Source organism: Aythya ferina (genome assembly GCF_964211825.1).
Source record: "Aythya ferina genome assembly, chromosome: Z".
NCBI lineage: Eukaryota > Metazoa > Chordata > Aves > Anseriformes > Anatidae > Aythya > Aythya ferina.
In genome coordinates, this window is record NC_140299.1 from 58,460,811 (window position 1) to 58,478,393 (window position 17,583).

A 17,583-nucleotide genomic window follows, 5' to 3' on the forward strand; every position below is an offset into this window, starting at 1 on the left:
TTATTTTATACAGCCACAAACAGCAGACAAAATAATGATAGAAATTGGCAAATACAGGAGAAGCACAAGACAAAAAACACATTTGTTATTGAACTGGGATGAACAGTCTGATGAAGACAATTAAATCTATTTTAATTTTGCATGATTTTAAACTCAAATGTAACTGAAATTTCATTAACATTTCTGTGCCTCACAAAAATGAGAAACATATATGGTAGTTTATCTTTCATTTTATCAATAAAAGGAACTGAACAATATTAGTCATTGTTCCACTGTGGTAGCAAGTATAGGTTTAGATTTCAAGACTGGACCTCAAATTATACTATTATATATATATATACATAAAAATATACAGTACTGATTGTACTGGATTGATTATACTATCAATTATAGTAGTAGTCCATATTTAAACAGATTTTAAAGATCTCCTCATCTCCCAGTATCTTAAATATTATGTATATGTCCAGAAGATGATTATAAAAGAAATCCCGTACCTGTAAGAACATGTTTTTCTGCTTTTCCAGTATCTGTTTAGAACAAAAAGAAAGAAGCAATTTGTATAAATGCAGTGGATGTTTTTGTTTGTTTGTTTGTTTTTACCCATAAGCCATTGGGTTTTTTTGGTTTTTTTTTTTGTTTTGTTTTTTTTTTTGTTTGTTTTTTTTTTTTTTTTTTTTTTATGGATTTGTGTGAACAAGGAAGGTCTATAAGGAGGGTTTGGAAGACTGGTTTCTGTAATTGGCTTCTCAATATGAGTGCTTGAATGACTGAGCAGATACGAGGGTGGCTGTAACTTCTGTTCACATTAAAGAGATTTATGCTGTGCATCTGATGACCAATAGGTTCCTTATGGCTTGACCTCTGATTTTAGAAAACAGTGACCATGTTTTGTACAGAAGTTGTACTCTGGCTTTTTATAGCATAAGTTTTTCACCATTGTAGCAGCACTCTGAAGAAAGTCCACCAGCTTCCAGATGTTGCTAAGTTCCAGTGCCCTGCAGTCATAATAGGCACAGTGATTTTTATTTTTTTCCCTGACACACTCTTTTGTAGCTAGATTTCAGTATTTTATTGAGTAACTCTCATACTGATGAACAGAAATAACCAGTGAACTTATAATGGGTAACCTGGAAGGAATACAGAAACATCGTCTGAGCAGCTAGGGATCAAGTTAGGAAAGCTAAAGCTGTGATAGAATTGAATCTGGTCACAGATGTCAATGACAACAAGAAAGTCAATGACAATACAAGTACATCAGTGATCAAAGGAAGACTGGGGAGAATGTGGGCACACTCTGGAAAGAAATGGGAGACATGGTTACCTGGGATGTGGAGAAGTATGGGGTACCCAATGATGCTTTTGGCTCCGTCTTCACTAAGTCACATTGTCCAAGCCACAGGAAGCAAAGGCAGGGACCGTGAGGATGTAGAACTGCCCACTGTAGGAGAAGATTCTATGATTCTGTGAAGGTTAGTTTCAAGACCATTTAATGAACCTTAACATGCAGAAGTCTTAGAATGAATGGCTTGAATTGGAAGGGACATTAAGGATCATTTAGTTCTAATGTCCCTGCCATGGGCAGGGATGCCATCCACTAGACCAGGTTGCCTAGGGCCCTGTCCAACTTGACCTTGAACACATTTAGGGGTGAAGCATCCAGAGCGTCTCTGGTCAACCTGTTCCAGTGCCTCACCACCTTCACAGTAAAGAATTCCCTCCTAACATCTAATCTAAATAGCTGCTCTTTTAGTATAAACCCATCACCCCTTGTCCTATCACCTTTTAAAATTCATTTTCCATCTTTTTATGAGACCCCTTTAAGAACTGAAAGACCTCAATAAGGTCATACTGGAGACTTCTATTCTCCTGGCTGAACATCCTCAGCTCTCTCAACCTTTCCTCATAGGAGAGATACTCCAGCCTTCTTCATGTCTGTCTTTAAAGAGCTAGAATTTGTCCTACTGAAGTTATAGGTCTTGACTTTGCCCTTTTCCAGGCCTATATTTCTTGAGATAACAAACTAAACCAGGGCATGGTTGCTGCAGCCCAGACTGCTTCCAGTCTTAACCTCTTCAACAAGTTCATCTACATCGGTGAGTATCAGGTCCCGCAATGCTTCTCCTCTGATTGATTCATTTAATACCTGTGGAAGTTATCTTCCACACACTCCAGGAGTCTCTTGGATTATTTACTGCCTGATATGTTTTCCCAGCAGACATCCACGTGATTGAAATCCCCCATTAGGACAAGAGCGTGAGTTTCTTGCAGCTGATGCAAGAAACTCTCATCAACATGTTCTCCTTGCTCTGGCAGCCTGTTGTAGACCCAAACAACAAGATGTCCTTTATTGGTCTGGTCCTTAATTTTTATCCACAATCTCTCAACATATCCATGGCTGTTTCTCAGAGGAAACTCTTTGCAATCTATCAACTTCTTAACACAGAAAACAGTACTTCCTTTTCCACTTCCCTTTCTAACTCTTCTGAAAAGCTTGTAGCCCTTGATTGCAGTTTTGCAGTTGTGTGATTCATCACACCATGTTTCCATGATAGCAATTAGGTTATGATTTTCCATTTGTTCTGTTGTTTCCAATTCCTCCTGCTCATTTCCCATGCTTTGTACTATAGTGCAGTGGTGCTTTAGCTGGGCTATCAGCCACATCACGTTTTTAGAGGAGTCCTCTCTGATTACTTTTGGATGATTCACAGGTATTTCCCTGCTGCTTTCTAAAGTGTCAGTGTTCCCTGGTTCTTCTGTGACACTCAGAATGGCATACCCATACCCTACTGAATCTTGTTTAAAGCTCTGCTAAGCCCTGACAGCTTGCTGACCAGAACACTATTGCCCCACCTGGTCCAGTGTGCCCCATCTGGTGTCAACATATCCAGTCTCTTGAAGGTGTGTCTGAGATTGTAGAAACTCAAGCTCTTAGTGTGGTACCAGTCATGAGGCCAATCATTTTCTTAATCCACTCGCTTCCTTCTTCTTGTTTCCAAATCTCCAACTGGGAAGATAGAGAAAAACATTACCATCATTCCCAATCCCTTTAACATCTTTCTGAGGGATGCTCCTTTTTAAATGTTGGAGTCTCCTCATTGTTGCCTCATTTATCGCTTACGTGAAGGAGCAGGAATGGGTTGTAGGCCTCTGGTTTTACCAGGCTTAATAGCTTATTTGTGAATGAATGCAGGACTCCAGAAAGCAGCAAAATCTCTTGAGAGATTGATTGTCCAGATGGTAAATGGGTGCTTCAGTGGCTCTCAGTAAGAAATTACTAATACCTTTCACATATTTTTGGTGGCACTGGTTCTAATACAAGTTGTTGGCCAGAAACTTTGTATGATTGTACTTTTCTGGGTCTTGACCATTACCTGAGCTCTCTCCTTAGTCAAAACCCAAACAGTCATGCCTGTTGCATCCATGGGACTTGATGAAATGCAGCTGAGGACCTGAGGGCATTGGTGGATGAAGCTGCTAAGCTGCATTCCATCTGAGAAGTCATAGCAGCCAAGTGAAATTCCCAGTGGATGGAAAAGGAAAACATAACTCCCATTTGTGAAAAGGGGAAAAAAGGAAAACATGCCAGTGATTTCATCTCAGTTCATGGTAAAATCATGGAATAGAGTCTCCTGGAAGCTATACTAAGGCACATGGAATATAAGGAGGTGATTAATGACAACCAGGCTGGCTTCACTAAGGGCAAATCTTACCTGATGAATTTGATGGTCTTCTTAAATGGGGTTACTCCATTGGTGGATAAAGGAAGAATAACTGATGACGTTTATCTGGACTTGTGCAAAACATTTGGCACTGTCTTGCACAAGATCTGCATCTCTAAATATGAGAGGCATGGATTTAACAGATGAATACGGCAGATAAGGAATTGTCTGGACATCTGTATTCAAAACATTGCAGGCAATGGCTCAATAACCAGTTAGAAACCATGACACACGGTGTCCTTCAGGGATCAGTATTAGGATTAGTGTTATTTAAAATCATAGTTGTTGATGTGGACAGTGGGATTAAATGCACCTTCAGCAAGTTTGCCAATAACACAAAGCTAAGTGGCCTGGTTGAAATGCTGGAGGGCAGGGATGCCATCTAGAGGGACATGGACAGTCTTGATAGGTGGAACAAGGAAAACTTCATGTAGCTCAATAAACACAAGTCCAAGGTCCTGCACTTGGGTCAGGGTAATCCCAAGAACGAATACAGTCTGGGCAACAAATTGATTGAGAGTAGACCTGAAGAGAAGGACTTGCAGATATTGGTAAACAAACAAAAAACAAATGAACATGTACAAGCAATGTGTGCTGGCAGCCCAGAAAGCCAACCATACCCTGGGCTGCATCAAAGAAAACATGACCAGCAGGATGAGGGAGGTAGTTCTCCCTCTGTATTCCACTCTTATGAGTGGAGTACTGCATTCAGCTCTAGGGCATTGAATATGAGAAGGACATGGACCTGTTGAAGTCAGTCCAGAGTAGAGCCACAAGAATGATCAGAGGGCTAGAATACCTATCCTATGAAGAATGTCTAAGAGAGCTGGTGTTGTTCAGCCTAGAGAAGAGAAGGCTCTGGAGAGACTTTAGAGTGGCCTTTCAGTACCTAAAGGGAGTCTACAAAAAAGCAGAAGAGAGACTCTTTATCAGGGATTGTAGAAATATGATAGAGTTTATTGATTTCAAACTAAAAGAGTGTAGATTTAGATTATACATTAGGAAGAAATTATTTACTCTGAGGGCTGTGAGGCAGTGGGACTGGTTGCCCAGAAATATTGTGGATGCCCCATCCATGGTAATATTCATGGACAGGTTGGACCAGGCTTTGAGCAACATGATTTAGTGGAAGATGTTCCTGCCCATGGCAGGGGAATTGGATCTAGTTGGTCTTTAAGGTACCTTCCAACTCAAACATTCTACAGACAAAAAAAATTGTCTCTATCCTATCAAACAAGTTTTTGTAGCCAATCCTTTGAATAAACTCTCTTGACATCCAAATGCAAATTTAATCAAGTTGAGTTATTCTAGAGGTAATGACTAAAGTATGGCAGATAGGGAGACAAAGGAGTGGAGGATTGCAATTAGAATTACAATATGATGTTTCAGAGCCACAGAGGTTAACAAATATGTCCTTTGAGTTTGCAGAAAATTTAAAAATTTTTAAATCTCCATTCTGTATCTACCTTTAAGCAACCCCTTGTGGAAAGGTTCATAGCACCATGATGTATTAAAAAGTTCTCTTAGACTGGCTTCCACTCCAGTTCAGCAGTAGAGCAGACATAATTTGGTACTTAGTGGAGATGAGAACATTTACAGCAATTATCATTACTCTAAAAAGAATAGAGAATCCTGTAGCACATTCTGGAAAAAAAAAAAAAAAAAAAAAAAAAAAAAAAAAAGGGAATTTGGGGGACATGAAATAAAATTATATTAGCAAAAACAGTGAAGTATAATGCAACAAGACTAGACGCTGATTTTAGTGTATAACTAGGAAGACTAATTCTACGAAGTATCTTTCTCCTTTCCCTCAGTGCTGTTCTAGTCTGGAAGTAATATTCATGCAAATTAGTTGTACAGTTAAAACACCTCTTAGTTTGAATCTTCCTTTCTATAAGTGCTTTGCTGTGATACTAAGTGGTTTGATATTAATATTTGCTATGTCCTCCCTAGTTCTATATGTAGAAGGGTACAAGTAGAAATTTGCCAGCAGATTTCTCAAATAGGCACTTCATCATTCACTGAGGTCTTTCATGCTATTAATCCATAGGTAACTGTCAATTCCTCAGTAAAATAAGGCTGAATATTAGTAAGGATTTTCTTCCCTTGATTACTTGCTTCATTTTGCTGAAATTTTTAAATAATAGAAAGCAAATCATTTCAAGTCTTATGAAAGAGATTCTGTGCTTGACCAAATCAACAAAATAATTATTTCTGAACGTAGATAAATTGCAAGGAAAAAAAATAATCAGAAATTCTAATTGAAATGTAAACACTACATATTCTACTATAGTTTAAAATGAATGATAAATGTTAAACAGATTGTAATGAAATGTCTCTGCTTCTTGTAAATTTATTTAAATGGTTATCTTAAAACTGTTTGAAAATATTTATACATAACACACCTTTTTATGTGTAGCGTTTATATCTGAAAAATTACTAATTAATATTAAATATGAGGATTTACAGCCCATAAAATAATGTCTTGAACTCAGATTGGCTACTGCAGTAAAAGAGAACAAAAATCATTTTACAAATATATTACCAGAAAGAGAAGAACGAAGGAAAATTTCCATCCTTTACTTGATGCAGCAGGAAATGTGATCACTGAGGATAAGAAAAACGCTGAGATTCTTAATGCCTTCTTTACATCTGTCTTTAGTAGTTGGATCAGTTATCCTCAGGGTACTTTACTCCCTAACCTGGATGTCCCCTATGATTCAGGTAAAGAATCCTCCCCTGTGGTCCAGGAAGAGACAGTTAGAGACCTTCTCCTCCATCTGGAATGTCACAAGTCCATGGGACCAGATAAGCTCCACCTGAGGGTGCTGAGGAAGCTGGCAGTGGTAATTGCCAAGCTGCTTTCCACCATGTATCAGCATTTCTGCTTATCTGGAGATGTCTCAGAGGAATGGAGGCTTGCTGATATGACTCCCATCTACAAGAAGAGCTGTAAGGAGGACCCAGAGGACTACAGGCCTGTCAGCATAACCTGAGTTCCAGGGAAAGTTGTAGAGCAAGTCATCTTGGGTGAGCTCACATGGCACTTGTGTGGCATCCAGGGGATCAGGCCCAGCCAGCATGGGCTCACAAAAGGCAGTTCGTGCTTGTCCAATCTCATCTGCTTCTATGATCATGTGACCATACTGGTAGATGAGGGAAGGGTTGTTGATGTAGTCTACTTAGACTTCAGCAAAGCCTGTGACATGGTCTCCCACAGTAATCTACTGGGGAACTGGCTGCCCATGGCCTGGACAGGTATACTCTTCTCTGGGTAAAGAACTGGCTTGAGGGCCATGCCCAGAGGGTTGTGGTTAATGGAGTTAAGTCCAGCTGGCATCCTGTCACAAGTAGTGTCCCACAGGGGTTGGTACTGGGGCCTATCTTGTTTAGTATCTTTACTGATGACCTGGATGAGGGGAATGAGAGTACCCTCAGTAAGTCTGGAGACAACACTAAGTTGGGAGGTGGTGTTGATCTGCCTGAGGGTAAGGTGGCCCTTTCAAGGGATCCAGATAGGCTGGACTTCTGGGCTGAGGTGAATAGGATGCGGTTTAATAAAGCCAAATGCCAGGTCCTGCATTTTGGCCACAATAACCCCATGCAACACCATAGGCTTGGGGCAGAGTGGCTAGAAAAGGAAAGGGACTTGGGAGTGTTGATCATTGCTTGTCTGAACTTGAGCTTGCAGTGTGTCCAGGTGGCCAAGAAGGCCAATGGCATCCTGGCCTGTATTAAAAATAGTGTATCCAGCAGGATCAGGGTGATCATCCCCCAGTACTCTGATCTGGTGCGGCCGCACCTTGAGAATTGTGTTCAGCTTTGGGCCCCTCACTACAAGAAGGACATCAAGGCCCTAAAGCATATCCAGAGAAGGGCAACAAAACTGATGAGGGGTCTGGAACTCAAGTCTTATGAGGAGCAGCTGAGGGAGCTGGGATTGTTCAGTTTGGAGAAGAGGAGGCTCAGGGGAGACCAACTGTACTCTTGAACTTCCTGAAGTACTTCTTGTACTTCCTGAAGGGAGGTTGTGATGAGGAGGGGTTCAGCCTCTTCTCTCAGATACCTAATGATAGGACTCAAGGAAATAGCCACAAGTTGCGCCTGAGAGGTTTAGATTAGATATCAGGAGAAAATTTTTTTCTCACAAAGAGTGGTCAGGCATTGGAACAATCTGCCCTGGGAGGTAGTGGAGTCATCATCTCTCATGGTGTTCAACAAGTGCCTGGACAAGGTGCTACAAGATATGATTTAGTAGCTTAGTGGGTAGTAGTGGACTAGATGATCTTGCAGGTCCTTTCCAACCTTGTGTTTCTATGATTCTATGTAGGAAATGTTATTTTCTCAATCCAAATATGTTTTCCTTTCTTTTCTCCTGGTTGTCTAGTTGTACTAGAATACAACTGTGCATTTTATTTTATTTTATTTTATTTTATTTTATTTTATTTTATTTTATTTTATTTTATTTTATTTTATTTTATTTTATTTTATTTTATTTTATTTTTTCTCAAAATGTGATATAATTGGCAGCAGACTTGGTAGACTTTGGAGTATATTACTGCAGAATTAAATACTGGAACTTCCCCTTTTTAATGGTAAATCAAAGACATGTTATCCATGTGCGGTGGTTTTACTTGGGTGGGCAGCCGAGCTCCACCACAATCGCTCTCTCATTCCCCCTCCTCAAAGAGGAACAGGGAGAAAATACAATGAAAAGGGCTCAAGAGTTGAGATAAGGACAGGGAGATCATGCAGTAATTATCATGACGGGAAAAACAGACTCAGCATAAGAAATTATAAGATAGTAAGATTTATTGCTTATTACTAACAAGGTAGAGAAGTGAGAAACAAAGGAAAGAAACCAAAAGCACCTTCCCCCTGTCTTCCACCTCCTCCCCCTGAAGGGTGCTGGGGAATGGGGGAACTGGGGTTATGGTCAGTCTGTAGCACTTCTTCTCTGCCGCTTCTTTTTCATCACTCTCGTGCCCTGTGCATCCCACAGGATACAGTCCTTGGTGAACTGATCAGGCAGCAGTTCTTCAAGAACTGCTCCAGGTATGGGTCTATACCATGAGGTCCATCCCTCAGGGGAAAACTGCTCCAACCTGGGTCCCCCACGGGCAGCAGCTCCTGTGTGGTCTCCTCTCCATATGCTACAGGTCTGGCTCAGAATCTGCTCTGGCAGGGGTCTTCCACAAGCCACAATCTCCATCAGTGCAGGTCCACCTGCTCCACTGTGGTCTCCTCCACGGGCTGCAGCATGGAACCCTGCTCCACCGTGGTACTCCATGGGCTGCAGGGGGACATCCTGCTTCACCATGGTCCTCACCACAGGCTGCAGGGGACTTCTGCTCCAGTGCCTGGAGCACCTCTCCCCCTCCTTCTTCACTGACCTTGGCGCCTGCAAGGCCGTTCCTCAGTCCCTTCACTCTCCCAGCTGCTGTGTGGCGCAGCGTTTTTTTCCGTGTCTTAAATATGCTCTCACAGAGGTGCAAAACAACATCGCTTATTGGCTCGGCTCCGGAAAACAGTGGGGCCTTTACCAAACATGGGGCAGCTTCTAGATCCTTCTCACAGAAACCACCCCTATGGCCCCCTGCTACCAAAACCTTGCCAAGTAAAACCACTACAGTAGGTCTGTCTGGCTTAAGAAATAAAACAATTAATAGCATTGAAAGTAATTAAACAGACCGATTAATTAAATGAAATAGGCATTTATTATTGTGGGGTCAGGTATGCCAATAAAATGCACCACTTTACCCCTCTAGGGGAGCTATTTAACTCTAGTTGGTAACAGTAGTGATTCTCAGTTGACTGACATGAGATGAATCCAAACAGAGACCCTAAGGTTCAACAATAGTATTTGTTTCTACTTGGTATGCAACTGATACAGCACTGTGCATGTAAGATGCTATTGATTTCATCACACTGTTAGTGAGACAACATACCAGATATAACACCAGTGAGTAGTAGTGTCTCCACTTACTATGTTTTATAGACCTTAAATGGAAAGAGATTATATGGCTTTCTGTGGCCAGTAATAGTCATTAAAAAATTGTAAGTGTAAGAGAGAACTTGCTTTAGTAAGAATATAAAGACATTAATGAACAGGTTGGTTTTGAGACAGCCTTGCTTTATTTTGAAAATACTTGTTAGTGACAGTGAATATATCTCAACAGCCTTTTTCAAAGCGCTGATCTGCATTTTATGAGAGAGCTACTAACATCACCTAGCACCCATTATGTATATATATATATGCAAATGAAAAAAAGTGCAACCTTAAATGAGAAGGATCCTCCAATCTTCTGTTTTAAAGAGTTTTCATGAAGACAAATTGTGGATTTCTTATACAATATTTATTCTGAATTGTTTGATTCTCCCATCTTTATGATTGAGAGAGTATAAATTAAATCAGTGTCTTATTGTTGAGATCAAGTAACACTTTTAGATGACATGCAATGTAGAGATCAAGATTTTTTGAAAAACTTACAACACAGTCACTTTGGTTACCAGGTCAATAAAATAAGGAGTCTGACAGAGTACTTCTATAAAATTAGTTATATACCCACAGAGCTTTTATATTTCTGACATCCCTACAGATTTCTACCCACAATATCCAGAATCAGTTGTACTCTACATATTGAAAAGAATTTAAAATAATTTATATTTTTACACCAGTGGTTAGCAGCTGGCAATCTTAGAAACTGGGTTTGAAAACAACCAACGAACCAGCAAACAGACAACAAAAATCACACCTCCTCATTCTAATAACCTTAACTACTTTATCTGTGCAGTTATTTAACTGCTACATTAGCTGATACTTTTCCATTAAAATTTTATTGTTAACCCGCCCTATTCTCTGGATATAAAAATAATAAATCTTTCAACAGAAGCATCTTTAACGAACAGTTTATAAGATAATCCTTTTTTTTTTTTTCTTCTGAACAAGTAACTTAATTAACCACTTTATATTTTAATTTACACTTGCATCTTCATTTTGTTTATATTTTTATACTATATTTTTGCATTATTTGAAATTTATATTATTTTCCCAACTAGCTCTGTTGCATATGAAAACAAACAAACAACAACAAAACCACAAAAATGTAATTTAAATGAATCTAGTCTATTTGAATTTAATTATTTTTTCTTTATGTTTTTAACAAATATGAAGAAGAAGAAGGAAAAAAAAAAAAAAAAAGCTAGGACAAGCAGAGATGAAATTTAAGAATTTCAGATTTTTTATGTAGGTCTTTTACACTTTTTTATCTGTGACTCCTTATCTCTTTTCTTTGTAATATCTTAATATATATTATATATTAAAAATATGTAATTAAACAGTAGATCTTTTCCAGTATATAATATATATACTTACATAATAATATTTGTATATATATATCCACATATACATATACTTACATACACATATATATGCATATATGTGTTATGTGTGTATATATAATATTCAGAAGCAGCTGAGAGAGAGTCTCTCAAGCTAGCATATAAGTAAATTTTTTTCAAGTCAGAGTTGTGCTTGCTTTGTGAAAGAGTGTCAAGCACTTGATTTTGCAGAATTATATAATTACTTATTTGGCTAAAAGACCTTCATTTATGTTTATTGTCCAGGCACACTGGCCATGAACATATGGATAACAACAGTAATACTGATATAATATCTAACTGGTATAGCTGTAAACAATGCTGAATTCAGAAAACCTAAAAAGAAATAATCTCTAGATGTCAGTTGGAACCAAGGAAAACAATATTTTCCCATAATTTTAGCTGAATAACCATAATTATAGATTAAAAAATGATGGTTACAAAGTTACAAAGACTACTTCATTCTCATCTAAATCTTTTTTCTGACTCCCCCAGACTTAGATTTTTATGTGTTTCCGTAGAGAATATATAACACACACAAAAGGTTTTATCATAAATGTCTAGAGAACAAAACACTGTTTGGAAGAATTTAACATTCCCAAGACAGAATTCCATTTATATAAAAATAACATTTTCATGTTGTGTTTGGAATATTTTCATGAATAATGCACACAGAAGAATAAAAGATAGCAGATGCACAAGTTGAGATATCAAATCTTTAATAATCAATCAGCAGGAATATAAGATTAGTGGAACACTAATAAGCATGATGTAGTACCTGTGAACTAAACTACATTTTCTTAAGATCTTTATAGTTATGAAAACTCATCTCCTATTCAGGAGAGATGGTTTAATCTTCTACGTATGTTAAGTGAGACCATAATTCTAATACTACTGGGCATAATTTTGAAATCTTTACTCCTGTATTTCATCAGTGTGGTGAGGGGAGAAGAGTATACCTTTCACCTTTACAAGCTACAAGATTTCTCCATTTCTCCTTTTTTACCAATTTGAAAGCAGGAGTTATTTTTTGTTTGGTTGGTTGTCGTTGTTGTTTTTCTAATTAATGTATTTTTTAATTAATGTATTTATTTTTTAATATTGGACTTATCTGTGCATATGGATAGTCTTCCTATGTAGTCTTCCTATGATTCTTCCTCTTGGATTATGGAATTGCTATTTAGAAAAGTCAGAGCAGGAACAAAAGATAGCATAAAATATCATTTTATGTTAATAATTATTTATTTTATCCACCCTAGAGTCATTATTTTTGAAGTCTATAAAATAATGCTACATAAGCAGTAACCAGTTCTGACCTTATTAAGTCTATGATTTTATTTTCTTATATCTTTTTGTTTTATGACTGCTCTTACAATACCTCCATCAACCAAGCACCTCCATGTCTTGTTGCCTATAAGGTCTCACAAATACCTCTGTAGGAATATATCTCAGAAAGAAGAATAGACAAAATCAGCAGTTATGTCAGTATTTGATTTATTTTTATATATTTCTTTTTGTTGTTGTTGTTGTTCTTTTTGGTCAATGGTAGAAACAAATTTAGTTATGGTATTTATTTTCAGACAATGTAATATGTCTTTTTAGAGAAAATTTTCCCTTTGTCAACTCTTTAAAATAAAACTATCTGGAAAACTCCAATAAATAAAAAGTACTTTACTTTTAGTGTATACTATGTGCAACACAGGCTAATTATATGTGATTTACAAAACAAAGTAAAAAAAATAAAAATAAAAAAAGTTCACAAAACATGCAAACATAGAGGTCTTATTTATTTTTTTGTTTGTTTGTTTGTTTTACTTTGGTCTTAAATTACTCTGTATTGAACAAAAAAGGTTTGCCAAAATCTTTCAAATTCAAAATCTTTCAAACATTCCACAAATGTTACTTAATTATTCTGCCATAGCATGGAAGGTAACACCTAACACCTAAGGCATATCACATGGTTTTTTTTATTTGCCAAGTGGCTACTTGTTTATTCCCAATATGTTCCTCTAAGTCCCTCATTAATTATCCCTAAGCTTACAATTTGAAGCTGAGATGCAAAAGCCCTATCTCATGCTCCTCTTTGTCTAAGGGACATTCAAATTTTAATACTGTATACAGTGCCCTAAGGCAATATTCTAGAATTATTATGCACATTATACAATATTGTTAAAGCACATAATGAGCCATGCTAAACACTAACCAAATATTTAAATAAATATGTTTCAGTAGATAGTGGGATTGCTGCAGTGCTTGCTAAGTTGCCAAATCTATTAATTAAATCAACTAATTAATTTAATGGAACTACGTGATGGATGCTTTCGTTCTAATATTTTATTTAAAAATTGTAAGGATTGGACCATAAAATAATTCTCTGGTTTCAGGAAACTTCAGATAAGTTGCCTTTTCACAGATTTGGAAATGAAAATGAAAATTATCAGAAATTTATTCTTAAATTTGAAATATTTCATTAAATATCACAAAATAATATGTATCAAGAAAGTTGTTATAATAAAAGAGGAGATGGTGAATCACATACATTGAAAATATGTCTTTTGTGTCATTTAATGTAATTTAAAATATTTGAATTAATATAAAACACTAGAACAGGGAAAAAAATCTCTAACCTTCTGACAATGTAGCAGACAAAGCAGAAGGTTACAATTATCTTTAATTTAAATTTTATAAATTCTCTTTCTATAATTCTCCCTTTTACTCTCCTGATATTATTCTGCCATTTTATCCTGAAAGATTTTGAGTACCTCTCTCTTCTAAAAGACAAGTCACCACAAGATGAGAAGAGACCTTATATAATACATAAGAAGGTGTCTCTAATTGTGCATCATGTGAAAAATTCTTGTTTTAAATTCATTTTTCTAACAAAAAATATTTAATTTTGACACCCTTCATCCCTGCTGAGTTTGTCATTTCAGCCAAATAATTTTCTTCTGAAAATGGTTTAGAATTACATGATGTCCTTCTTCTTCTCCTCCTCCTCCTCCTCCTCCTCCTTCGTATTATTAGTAGTATTATTAGTATTAGCATTAGTATTAAAGTGAGCATGGGGAAACACATTATAACAGTATGTTTTTGTTGTTTTTGCTGTTTCTCTGCTGGTTTACTTTACACCAGTCCTCATGACTGGTCACCTGTTAGCAGTTGAAACTGTTACAGCATATGTACCCTTGAGTAAAATTTTTTATTTTTTTTTCATCCTATCTCATGCTTTCTATGAATGTTTCTCAGTATGAACCAAAATATAATAAAGGGAATATCATAAGGATATTCTCGCACTCTCTCCTCTACCCTTCTTTCTTCACCCTTCTTGTCCCTCTTACCACCTGCTGTATGAAACAGATTAAAAATCCTACTATGCTGAGAGTGGGAATCGTTTCCATATAGTACATATAAACATATCTATCATACTTATTGCCACTGCATCCTTTCTGGCATACACTGTAACATGAAAACCTATTCTATTTCACTTTCATTTAATATTCTTTCTGACATGATGTTGTGCCAGAAAGACAGACATTACTGCCAGTAAACTAGTATCTGATGAGATAAATAGCTTTGTGGCATGTAAAGCCAGATTCACAGTAAAACTTATAAGATTTTATTTTATTTATTTTTATTTAACTATTTACTTTATCAATGACAGCAACATATTCTGAGTTGTGGGGATCCTATCCCAAGTAGTTTTGAAAAGTAAACTGTTAGTAATTAAAGACTATGTGCAGAAATGCAGAAAAATAAATGTAATACAATGGGATGGTCTACAACTTTTATCTTTTTCTAGGTCATAACTGTAGATGAAGCAATTCATTTGGCAAGAGGTCAATAACTTCCTAACTGTCTACTGAGTCTTGTCTGTATATAGAAGGTCACCTGCTTTGTCCAGAAAAAAAGCTAGTAACACAGGCTAGGAATTTCACTAATAATCAACATGAGCTGAAATTATTAATTGGCAAAACCATTTACACAAAATGTCTTTCATTAATCTTTAGGTGTTGTATACTGTAATCAGACCTTTAAAGAGAACACTTCCTCTCATGGTGATTATTATTATTATTGTTGTTGTTATTATTATTATACTTTAATAAGACTTGTGTCTATTCAGGAAAACATAGATTATGTGGGAGATGATTCAAGATTTAAAGCCTGAAGGCTTTCTTCTTAATAAGTTCTTAGCCATTAGGTTTTAAATGTGAATAAAAACAGAAGAAAACTTTACCTTTTTTGAAAAACTGAAGTTTATGACCACTTGGCAGACTAGAAAAGCAAAACAAAGCAAAACAGAACCAAACAAATAAGCAAACAACAAAAACAAAAACAACAACAAGGACAACAAAGTGAGAGATGGAGAAAAAAGACAAGGACAGAAATGTTTCTGTTAGGTTTAAAAAGTTTACTGTAACCTGGTTTTCTTACTAGCAAGGAATATGGAATTATATTTTTCTCAAATATGGAATTTTTCTGAATAGTTTCAGCTTTGATCATTGACAAGATGTTCTTAGATTGCAATTTTGGGAAATTTTCATTGACACATAGAAAATTCTTTGGGAAATTAAACAGGAAATATTTTAGGTTTTGGATAACATGTTATTTATCAAACAGTATGAAATTTTTAAGAACATTAAAAGTAATGCAAGAGGACCTAAATGCTGAAGATTGAAGTTCTTCATCCTTACAGCACCTTAGATTTACACTTACTCTCCTTATTTTTACTTGACAGCTCTCAGATTCTTAAATGTTTATTACAGACATTCACAGTCAGCAATAGTACAGTATTCCACATTTTTTAAAAATTTTTTCATTAGTGAAATCTGACAAATTTTTGTTTTTCATTTGTTTTTACTCCAACAGTTGTCCTATAAAGTTATTCAAATTCTGAAAAGTTTTAGCCTAAATACACCGTAATTACTGCACAGGCTGATAATTCATAGCACCCTGATGGTGGGTGGGTATTTTCCAGTCTTATGATTTCTAGGTCATGGTAAATCCTCACAACAATCAGAGCCAATTAAAAAATAATAAAGACGTGAACTTTTTGAATATCTCCTCTTGTTGTAGGGCAAAGGCCTTATCTCAAAGAGACTTTACCTCAAGAAACCTAGAGAATAATCAGTTACAGCAGAGGTTAGACATACTGTGAGATTCAAAATAATCAAGCAGACTATAGTTTTTCCTTAAGAATTAGCAGCTAGAAAATTCACAAATTATTTTTTTTCTCAGAAGATATGATACCAATTGAATGTCTCAGCATAAAGATTAAAGACTGATGAAATTTCTTGAAATATTGTGTTGATTCTCAGCTGATAAATAGAGGGACACTAAGACTATGATATACAATTTCTAACAGAAAAACTAAGCAAACAAAGAAACAAATGTTATTGTTTGCTCAGAGTACATAGTCATCCAGCAAATTTCAGACTACTTCCTAGAAGGCACAAATAATACAAATACACACACATAAAAAGGGAAACAACATAGTTTTTTGTTTTGATTTGTTTTTGTTTTTCCTATTTTGTTCAAATAGTTTTTACTAGTGATTCCATGTGAAAGAACTTCTGCATCTTTCTGCTCTAGAGAGCTATCTATATATATTGATATTTCTTTGCTATTGCTTCACCATATTCTTCTGCTACTGTTGCACTAATTCCTCAGTCCTAGAATCTACGTCTTACCCTACACTTAATCTCCTCCAGACCCACTCTTTTTATGTTTATGAATTTGGCAAATTCCTCGTGGAGCATATAAAGTGCTGAAGGTGTAATTTCTCGCAGGTGTTGCTTATCTGAAAGACTTCTGAGCAAGCTGCAAGAAGTGGATGCCTGGATGTCAGAGAATTATAAGGAAAAATAAAGTTTTCAAGAAAAACTGTGTCTACCTGGAATTTGCATACTTCTGAGGCAAACGTCTGATGTCTGGAGGACTCATTTCATGAAATTCATGTTTCAACATGAAAACAGTCCTAACTGTGAGCTTGGAAACAATTTCAGACCTGAACTATTCTGCCAAAACAGATGAGAATGAACCAGATTAAAGTCATGCTGTCTATGTTCTTTTAAGCAGTTCAGTAGTGTATTTTACTTGGTGCTTAATTAAGCAAGAGCAAAAGAAATCCAACTGCAAGGATTGTTAAGAGAACAATGAAAGATGAAAAAAAGAACAACAACAACAAAACACAGGACGAATATCATGAGTATCAGGGTGCAGAAGACTGTGGCAGCATATTGATCTCCCCTAGTAAATAATTTATTTATGTATGCACTGTCTTTTCCTGGCTGCTATCAACCTTTTCCAGTGTCGGATTTAAAAAAATGTGAAGACTGGGACAGCAAGTAAAGACAGCCTCTACTAAAGACATCCTCAGCATGGTAGGAACCCTTGAGACAGTAAGGCAGAGGGGAGGTAGGTTCTTGAATAGTCCTATGAACACTTCGGGCATTACAGATTGTTCTAATCCCAGTACACAAATACA